Source organism: Convolutriloba macropyga, chromosome 15 (genome assembly GCF_964194025.1).
Source record: "Convolutriloba macropyga chromosome 15, txConMacr16.3, whole genome shotgun sequence".
Classification (NCBI taxonomy): domain Eukaryota; kingdom Metazoa; phylum Xenacoelomorpha; order Acoela; family Convolutidae; genus Convolutriloba; species Convolutriloba macropyga.
In genome coordinates this window covers 32,632,890-32,644,034 of record NC_134482.1, presented here as the reverse complement: position 1 = coordinate 32,644,034, position 11,145 = coordinate 32,632,890, and positions in this window count along the sequence as shown.

Genomic DNA, 11,145 nt, shown 5'->3' with positions numbered 1-11,145 from the left:
ACAAAATCTTGCTAAAATTCAAGATACTAAAATCTTTAAAACCATTTCATTGTCTCAAGAGACTATCCAGTATCCCTATTTCAAGCTTTAAAAAGATTCACTGGCTCAAAACGATCCATGAACTTGGAACATGGTTTTAATTTTCCGAAAATTCGAAAATGAATTATATAAAAAAATTGCTAAGGCTGGAGTTATTAACATTTTGATAACCATCCATTCCATCAACTCTAGCAACTATGCTACAGCTTATCATCAAACCTTGGAGGAGGTCCCTAGGACTCTGGTGCCAGGAAAATGATTAATTCAAAAAGATTTTTTAAAAAAATGAAAAAATTGCAAACAATTTTAAAAATGCTGATATTGAAATCATAAAACACACTATTACATCTAGAAGCTATGTAGTAAACTCTCATCAAAACCTTGAGGAGGTTATGTGGCTCTTGAAGTTAAATAAGAAACTACTTAAATTTGTAATAATTACAGTTGAAAACTTACCAATGGCCAAAAAAAACATTTTTAAATAACTAATAATCAAACCCTAGCGGAGATTTTCTGTACGGCTGAAAAACCAGAATAATGACAATAAATGTCAAAAATTAGAAAATTGCAAGTTTTGTAAAAAAAAAATGCGAAAATTCGTGGTGTTGAAATCCTGAAAAACATTCCATTACTTTTAGAAACTATACAGTAACCTATTAACAAACCCCAGAGGAGGTTCGTCTGACCTTGACGCCGGAACAACCTCAAAACCGACAAAAATTTTTAAGAAACTGCTACTGTCGAAAAAAATACTACTTTCGAAGTTTTATCAGAAAAATCGTCTAAAATTGCTATATTAAAAAATTGAAAGCTATTCCATGGCAAATAAAAAAATTTCCCAATTTATTATCAAACCCTTAAGGATCTTTTCTGGCCTCTACGTCTAGAAAGACGTGAATAAGGAAAATTTTAAAAAATTGAAAAAATTTGCAAGTTTTGTCAAAAAAATGCTAAGATTCATGATGTTAAAATGCTGGAACCATTCCACTACCACTAGAAACTATGCTATAGCCTATTATAAAACCCTAGAGGAGGTTCCTTGACACCTAGGGCTGAAAGAACAAAAAATGACAAAAAATTTTCAAAAAAACTTGAAACAAATTGTGAAAATTAGCATAAAATTGCGTGTTTTTAGCAATCGGTTGTTCGAACGTAGCCACGGGGGGGGGGTTACATCGGGGGCTGATGGGGAAGCAGGCGGGGGGGGGGGGCGAGTGGGCAACAGTGGGATGGGGGCAACAGCGCAGTGGGGGCGGGGTGGGGGCAATAGGGGGTGGGGCCGGGGTCAACAGTGGGGTGGGGGTTTCTTCAACCTCCCTTCACACCATAAATACAAGTCTCCAAAACATTTTGAGCTGAGGCAGAGCTGAAAGGGTCTAAGAGCACTTAATGCCCGCTGGGCGCTACCTGTTTATCCCGTTTTTGAGGACCTGTTTATCCCGTTTTTGAAATCAAAAGCGTCAGGCGATAAATCGGTCAAGCAAAAAATCGCATTAAAAAAGACCGACAGGACTAATATAATTGCTACAAAATTTGTTTGAGAGTAACTAATTATGTCCTATACATATAGAAGGGTTTTACATATAGGGTTTTACAATGTCCTATACATATAGAAGGGAAAAATTATTAGATGTTTTGCTCAGTTAGAGAGATCACTAGAACTTCTGTTGAAAAGTGCGTCAAGGTCTGCTCACTTTGATGGAATTAACTGTCCAAATTTCTGTGAAAAATCCTCAATTTTTATCTTCCCGCTTTTCTCGCAGTTTATAGGATCTTCTGTTCAATTCTCTCCTAATTTTGTTGAAACTAGGAGTTTTTTTAAATATCAAATTTTTTATTTGCCATGGAATAGCTTTCAATTTTTTAATATAGCAAATTTAGACGATTTTTCTGATAAAACTTCGAAAGTAGTATTTTTTTCGACAAATATTTTAATATTTGATATTTAAAAAAAACCAAAAAAAAACTGATATTTAAAAAAATTTGCAAAAAACTCCATTTAAAAAAAGCTTCCAAATTTCACAGTGAAAATGTTCAAAGATATTTTTTGTTTCCGGTGTTATGTCAAATTACCACTCTGTAAGACTTGAAAAGCTTCGTTGGCCAGTAATGATCGATAAACGCAATGACATTATCAAAAATTTTGAAAACAATCACAAAATCTTGCTAAAATTCAAGATACTAAAATCTTTAAAACCATTTCATTGTCTCAAGAGACTATCCAGTATCCCTATTTCAAGCTTTAAAAAGATTCACTGGCTCAAAACGATCCATGAACTTGGAACATGGTTTTAATTTTCCGAAAATTCGAAAATGAATTATATAAAAAAATTGCTAAGGCTGGAGTTATTAACATTTTGATAACCATCCATTCCATCAACTCTAGCAACTATGCTACAGCTTATCATCAAACCTTGGATGAGGTCCCTAGGACCCTGGTGCCAGGAAAAATGATTACTTCGAAAAGATTTTTTTAAAAAATGAAAAAATTGCAAACAATTTTAAAAATGCTGATATTGAAATCATAAAACACACTATTACATCTAGAAGCTATGTAGTAAACTCTCATCAAAACCTTGAGGAGGTTATGTGGCTCTTGAAGTTAAATAAGAAACTGCTAAAATTTGTAATAATTACAGTTGAAAACTTACCAATGGCCAAAAAAAAAACATTTTTAAATAACTAATAATCAAACCCTAGCGGAGATTTTCTGTACGGCTGAAAAACCAGAATAATGACAATAAATGTCAAAAATTAGAAAATTGCAAGTTTTGTAAAAAAAAAATGCGAAAATTCGTGGTGTTGAAATCCTGAAAAACATTCCATTACTTTTAGAAACTATACAGTAACCTATTAACAAACCCCAGAGGAGGTTCGTCTGACCTTGACGCCGGAACAACCTCAAAACCGACAAAAATTTTCAAGAAACTGCTACTGTCGAAAAAAATACTACTTTCGAAGTTTTATCAGAAAAATCGTCTAAATTTGCTATATTAAAAAATTGAAAGCTATTCCATGGCAAATAAAAAATTTTCCCAATTTATTATCAAACCCTTAAGGATCTTTTCTGGCCTCTACGTCTAGAAAGACGTGAATAAGGAAAATTTTAAAAAATTGAAAAAATTTGCACGTTTTGTCAAAAAAATGCTAAGATTCATGATGTTAAAATGCTGGAACCATTCCATTCTCACTAGAAACTATGCTATAGCCTATTATAAAACCCTAGAGAAGGTTCCTTGACACCTAGGGCTGAAAGAACAAAAAATGACAAAAAATTTTCAAAAAACTCGAAACAAATTGTGAAAATTAGCATAAAATTGCGTGTTTTTAGCAATCGGTTGTTCGAACGTAGCCACGGGGGGGTTACATCGGGGGCTGATGGGGAAGGCGGGGGGGGGGAGTGGGCAACAGTGGGATGGGGGCAACACCGCAGTGGGGGCGGGGTGGGGGCAATAGGGGGTGGGGCCGGGGTCAACAGTGGGGTGGGGGTTTCTTCAACCTCCCTTCACACCATAAATACAAGTCTCCAAAACATTTTGAGCTGAGGCAGAGCTGAAAGGGTCTAAGAGCACTTAATGCCCGCTGGGCGCTACCTGTTTATCCCGTTTTTGAGGACCTGTTTATCCCGTTTTTGAAATCAAAAGCGTCAGGCGATAAATCGGTCAAGCAAAAAATCGCATTAAAAAAGACCGACAGGACTATAATAATTGCTACAAAATTTGTTTGAGAGTAACTAATTATGTCCTATACATATAGAAGGGTTTTACAATGTCCTATACATATAGAAGGGAAAAATTATTAGATGTTTTGCTCAGTTAGATCACTAGAACTTCTGTTGAAAAGTGCGTCAAGGTCTGCTCACTTTGATGGAATTAACTGTCCAAATTTCTGTGAAAAATCCTCAATTTTTATCTTCCCGCTTTTCTCGCAGTTTATAGGATCTTCTGTTCATTTCTCTCCTAATTTTGTTGAAACTAGGAGTTTTTTTAAATATCAAATTTTTTATTTGCCATGGAATAGCTTTCAATTTTTTAATATAGCAAATTTAGACGATTTTTCTGATTAAACTTCGAAAGTAGTATTTTTTTCGACAAATATTTTAATATTTGATATTTAAAAAAAAACCAAAAAAAAAACTGATATTTAAAAAAATTTGCAAAAAACTCCATTTAAAAAAAGCTTCCAAATTTCACAGTGAAAATGTTCAAAGATATTTTTTGTTTCCGGTGTTATGTCAAATTACCACTCTGTAAGACTTGAAAAGCTTCGTTGGCCAGTAATGATCGATAAACTCAGAAAATGACATTATCAAAAATTTTGAAAACAATCACAAAATCTTGCTAAAATTCAAGATACTAAAATCTTTAAAACCATTTCATTGTCTCAAGAGACTATCCAGTATCCCTATTTCAAGCTTTAAAAAGATTCACTGGCTCAAAACGATCCATGAACTTGGAACATGGTTTTAATTTTCCGATAATTCGAAAATGAATTATATAAAAAAAATTGCTAAGTCTGGAGTTATTAACATTTTGATAACCATCCATTCCATCAACTCTAGCAACTATGCTACAGCTTATCATCAAACCTTGGAGGAGGTCCCTAGGACCCTGGTGCCAGTAAAAATGATTAATTCGAAAAGATTTTTTTAAAAAATGAAAAAATTGCAAACAATTTTAAAAATGCTGATATTGAAATCATAAAACACACTATTACATCTAGAAGCTATGTAGTAAACTCTCATCAAAACCTTGAGGAGGTTATGTGGCTCTTGAAGTTAAATAAGAAACTGCTAAAATTTGTAATAATTACAGTTGAAAACTTACCGATGGCCAAAAAAAACATTTTTAAATAACTAATAATCAAACCCTAGCGGAGATTTTCTGTACGGCTGAAAAACCAGAATAATGACAATAAATGTCAAAATTAGAAAATTGCAAGTTTTGTAAAAAAAAATGCGAAAATTCGTGGTGTTGAAATCCTGAAAAACATTCCATTACTTTTAGAAACTATACAGTAACCTATTAACAAACCCCAGAGGAGGTTCGTCTGACCTTGACGCCGGAACAACCTCAAAACCGACAAAAATTTTCAAGAAACTGCTACTGTCGAAAAAAATATTACTTTCGAAGTTTTATCAGAAAAATCGTCTAAATTTGCTATATTAAAAAATTGAAAGCTATTCCATGGCAAATAAAAAATTTTCCCAATTTATTATCAAACCCTTAAGGATCTTTTCTGGCCTCTACGTCTAGAAAGACGTGAATAAGGAAAATTTTAAAAAATAGAAAAAATTTGCACGTTTTGTCAAAAAAATGCTAAGATTCATGATGTTAAAATGCTGGAACCATTCCATTCTCACTAGAAACTATGCTATAGCCTATTATAAAACCCTAGAGAAGGTTCCTTGACACCTAGGGCTGAAAGAACAAAAAATGACAAAAAATTTTCAAAAAACTCGAAACAAATTGTGAAAATTAGCATAAAATTGCGTGTTTTTAGCAATCGGTTGTTCGAACGTAGCCACGGGGGGGTTACATCGGGGGCTGATGGGGAAGGCGGGGGGGGGGGGCGAGTGGGCAACAGTGGGATGGGGGCAACAGCGCAGTTGGGGGCGGGGTGGGGGCAATAGGGGGTGGGGCCGGGGTCAACAGTGGGGTGGGGGTTTCTTCAACCTCCCTTCACACCATAAATACAAGTCTCCAAAACATTTTGAGCTGAGGCAGAGCTGAAAGGGTCTAAGAGCACTTAATGCCCGCTGGGCGCTACCTGTTTATCCCGTTTTTGAGGACCTGTTTATCCCGTTTTTGAAATCAAAAGCGTCAGGCGATAAATCGGTCAAGCAAAAAATCGCATTAAAAAAGACCGACAGGACTAATATAATTGCTACAAAATTTGTTTGAGAGTAACTAATTATGTCCTATACATATAGAAGGGTTTTAGATATAGGGTTTTACAATGTCCTATACATATAGAAGGGAAAAATTATTAGATGTTTTGCTCAGTTAGAGAGATCACTAGAACTTCTGTTGAAAAGTGCGTCAAGGTCTGCTCAGTTTGACGGAATTAACTGTCCAAATTTCTGTGAAAAATCCTCAATTTTTATCTTCCCGCTTTTCATTGCGCAGAGTTCCTGATTGCGCAATCAAGCACACAACCTGTTTTCTATAAGCGTTCCAAAACTTACTCAGTAGTATTGAACACAGAAACTGTAGTAGCTAAGAAAACTTGCAATAAAATTTAAAAAAAAATAAAATTTTTATTTTCAAAGATATCTTATCATGTCTAACTTTTTGCTTTTCTGAAGTTTCTGAAATTATAAAGTCTTAATATTAATGATAGCTGCATAAAAACAAATTTTATGGCTTTCTATTTGACGACGTATCTGGTTTTCTTTCATATCGACCATTTAAAAAACCCAAAAGGACACAAACTCTTGTTTCCTCTTTTTCTAAGACAACGCCTCGTCAAATAATCAAACTGTTACACTTTCTATTTTAAATTTTCGTAATAGTTGAGGGGAGAGAAATTGGATTGTTTTCAACTGCTTCACTATCGCACTTTCCTTTTGTATCGCCGCTTATGCATTGTTTTAACAATTCAAAGAATTTGAATTGTATTGGGGCGCTGTCTTTTTTACGACTCGAAGAGGAGTATTGGAGAATTCCTTTTTCTTAATCAATTTTTGAAGTGAATTTTGAAGCGGGAAATGAAACGCGTGAAAAAAATTAGAGTGATTTTGGTGCTGAACAAAAGTGAAGAGCGGAGCGAAAAGAGTGGTTTTTGTTCACACCGCTGTTTTTGAGAGAGCGAGAAATTGATGTGTGAAAAAATTTTTTCTAGGCGAGCGAATTTTTTTTGTTCACGTGCGGCTTTTAAAAGCAGTTTTTTGCAACTTTTGGTGGTTATGATTATAATATTGTATTAGTTTTAGGTTTGTTTTGATAGTTGAAGGTGGCAAGTAGTTAATTTGATTTCTAATGCTTATTTGGAGGTTTTTGATCAGTTTTGCTGATTTTTAGACGAAATTTAATGAATTTTTACCTGTTTTATTTGTTTTACCGCTTTAAGTGGTATTTTAATAGAAGCTTGTTACTTAAGGAATTGTAGGATACCAATTGACTAAAGTTTTATTGGTATAAATCATTTTTTTCTAAGGAAAAATGACAAAATTGAGAAATTTTAAACCATTTTTCTCATTTTTTGAAGTTTTTCTCTTTTTTAAATCTTACACAAGTGTCTTACCCACCCCATTATAACTTGCCCATTGTTTTGTGCGAGTTTTTCATTGCTCTAATTGCAAAGGAACCTTATTGAAAAAATTGAAAAAATTTGCACTTTTTGTCAAAAAAATGCTAAGATTCATGATGTTAAAATGCTGGAACCATTCCACTACCACTAGAAACTATGCTATAGCCTATTATAAAACCCTAGAGGAGGTTCCTTGACACCTAGGGCTGAAAGAACAAAAAATGACAAAAAATTTTTAAAAAAAAATTGAAACAAATTGTGAAAATTAGCATAAAATTGCGTGTTTTTAGCAATCGGTTGTTCGAACGTAGCCACGGGCGGGGGGGGGTTGCATCGGGGGCTGATGGGGAAGGAGGCGGGGGTGGGGGGAGTGGGCAACAGTGGGATGGGGGCAACAGCGCAGTGGGGGCGGGGTGGGGGCAATAGGGGGTGGGGCCGGGGTCAACACAAGGGTGGGGGTTTCTTCAACCTCCCTTCACACCATAAATACAAGTCTCCAAAACATTTTGAGCTGAGGCAGAGCTGAAAGGGTCTAAGAGCACTTAATGCCCGCTGGGCGCTACCTGTTTATCCCGTTTTTGAGGACCTGTTTATCCCGTTTTTGAAATCAAAAGCGTCAGACGATAAATCGGTCAAGCAAAAAATCGCATTAAAAAAGACCGACAGGACTAATATAATTGCTACAAAATTTGTTTGAGAGTAACTAATTATGTCCTATACATATAGAAGGGTTTTACAATGTCCTATACATATAAAAGGGAAAAAATCATTAGATGTTTTGCTCAGTTAGAGAGATCACTAGAACTTCTGTTGAAAAGTGCGTCAAAGTCTGCTCAGTTTGACGGAATTAACTGTCCAAATTTCTGTGAAAAATCCTCAATTTTTATCTTCCCGCTTTTCATTGCGCAGAGTTCCTGATTGCGCAATCAAGCACACAACCTGTTTTCTATAAGCGTTCCAAAACTTACTCAGTAGTATTGAACACAGAAACTGTAGTAGCTAAGAAAACTTGCAATAAAATTTTAAAAAAATGAAATTTTTATTTTCAAAGATATCTTATCATGTCTATCTTTTTGCTTTTCTGAAGTTTCTGAAATTATAAAGTCTTAAAATTAATAATAGCTGCATAAAAACAAATTTTATGGCTTTCTATTTGACGACGTATCTGGTTTTCTTTCATATCGACCATCTAAAAAAACCTAAAAGGACACAAACTCTTGTTTCCTCTTTTTCTAAGACAACGCCTCGTCAAATAATCAAACTGTTTTACTTTCTATTTTAAATTTTCGTAATAGTTGAGGGGAGAGAAATCGGATTGTTTTCAACTGCTTCACTATCGCACTTTCCTTTTGTATCGCCGCTTGTGCATTGTTTTTACAACTCAAAGAATTTGAATTGTATTGGGGCGCTGTCTTTTTTATGACTCGAAGAGGAGTATTGGAGAAGTCCTTTTTCTTAATCAATTTTTGGAGTGAATTTTGAAGCGGGAAATGAAACGCGTAAAAATTGGAGTGATTTTTGGTGCTGAACAAAAGTGAAGAGCGGAGCGAAAGGAGAGTGGTTTTTGTTCACACTGCTGTTTTTGAGAGAGCGAGAAATTGATGTGTGAAGGAGGCGGGAAGGAGGCGGGGGGGGGGGGGAGTGGGCAACAGTGGGATGGGGGCAACAGCGCAGTGGGGGCGGGGGAGGGGTGGGGGCAATAGGGGGTGGGGCCGGGGTCAACAGTGGGATGGGGGTTTCTTCAACCTCCCTTCACACCATAAATACAAGTCTCCAAAACATTTTGAGCTGAGGCAGAGCTGAAAGGGTCTAAGAGCACTTAATGCCCGCTGGGCGCTACCTGTTTATCCCGTTTTTGAAATCAAAAGCGTCAGACGATAAATCAGTCAAGCAAAAAATCGCATTAAAAAAGACCGACAGGACTAATATAATTGCTACAAAATTTGTTTGAGAGTAACTAATTATGTCCTATACATATAGAAGGGTTTTACAATGTCCTATACATATAGAAGGGAAAAAATCATTAGATGTTTTGCTCAGTTAGAGAGATCACTAGAACTTCTGTTGAAAAGTGCGTCAAAGTCTGCTCAGTTTGACGGAATTAACTGTCCAAATTGCTGTGAAAAATCCTCAATTTTTATCTTCCCGCTTTTCATTGCGCAGAGTTCCTGATTGCGCAATCAAGCACACAACCTGTTTTCTATAAGCGTTCCAAAACTTACTCAGTAGTATTGAACACAGAAACTGTAGTAGCTAAGAAAACTTGCAATAAAATTTAAAAAAAAATAAAATTTTTATTTTCAAAGATATCTTATCATGTCTAACTTTTTGCTTTTCTGAAGTTTCTGAAATTATAAAGTCTTAATATTAATAATAGCTGCATAAAAACAAATTTTATGGCTTTCTATTTGACGACGTATCTGGTTTTCTTTCATATCGACCATTTAAAAAAACCTAAAAAGACACAAACTCTTGTTTCCTCTTTTTCTAAGACAACGCTTCGTCAAATAATCAAACTGTTTTACTTTCTATTTTAAATTTTCGTAATAGTTGAGGGGAGAGAAATTGGATTGTTTTCAACAGCTTCACTATCGCACTTTCCTTTTGTATCGCCGCTTGTGCATTGTTTTTACAACTCAAAGAATTTGAATTGTATTGGGGCGCTGTCTTTTTTATGACTCGAAGAGGAGTATTGGAGAAGTCCTTTTTCTTAATCAATTTTTGGAGTGAATTTTGAAGCGGGAAATGAAACGCGTAAAAATTGGAGTGATTTTTGGTGCCGAACAAAAGTGAAGAGCGGAGCGAAAGGAGAGTGGTTTTTGTTCACACCGCTGTTTTTGAGAGAGCGAGAAATTGATGTGTGAAAAAATTTTTTCTAAGCGAGCAAATTTTTTTGTTCACGTGCGGCTTTTAAAAGCAGTTTTTTGCAACTTTTGATGGTTATGAGGTTTGATTACGATATTGTATTAGTTTTAGGTTTGTTTTGACAGGAATTGAAGGTTGCAAGTAGTTAATTTGATTTTTAATGCTAATTTGAAGGTTTTTGATCAGTTTTGCTGACTTTTAGACGAAATTTAATGAATTTTTACTTGTTTTTTTTGTTTTACTGCTTTAAGTGGGGATTTGAATAGAAGCTTGTTACTTAAGGAATTGTAGGATACCATTTGACTAAAGTTTTAATGGTATAAATCTTTTTTCTAAGGAAAAATGACCAAATAAATGAGAAATTTTTAACCATTTTTCTCATTTTTTGCAGTTTTTCTCTTTTTTTAATCTTACACAAAAGTCTTACCCACCCTATTATAACTTGCCCATTGTTTTGTGCAAGTTTTTCATTGCTCTAATTGCAAAGAAACCTTATTCGGCTTTATGTTTCCTTGTACTAATAAAAAAATCTCATTTAGTTTTTATAGTTTTTTTGTTGAATTTGTTGTTGAATGCCGTTTCTATTCCTTAATCTTTTATGGCATTTGTGGAGGTTTAGGGTTCATAATAGTTGTTCTAGTTGTTTAGTAATAATTATGGGCAATTTTGGATATTAATCATTTTTTTGTTGAAAAATATGACAAATGGCGAAAATTGGAACTATTTTTTTCTTTGGAATTTTTCCGGTTTTTTCTGTTTTTTGAGAAAAGTTTCTTAGGCTATTATGGCTTGTCTATTGTTTTGCGAGCATCTGGTTCCCCTAATGGCTGAAAAGAATTTTTCTTTGGATTTATATGCTTTTGTAATGTTAAGAAATGTACTAACTTTTTCAAGTTTTTTAGTGCAAGTTGTTTTTGAGAGCTTTTTTCATAATTTGACCTCAAGTATTTTTAAAACATTCACTTAAGTGGTTTTAGTAAGTACTAGTTG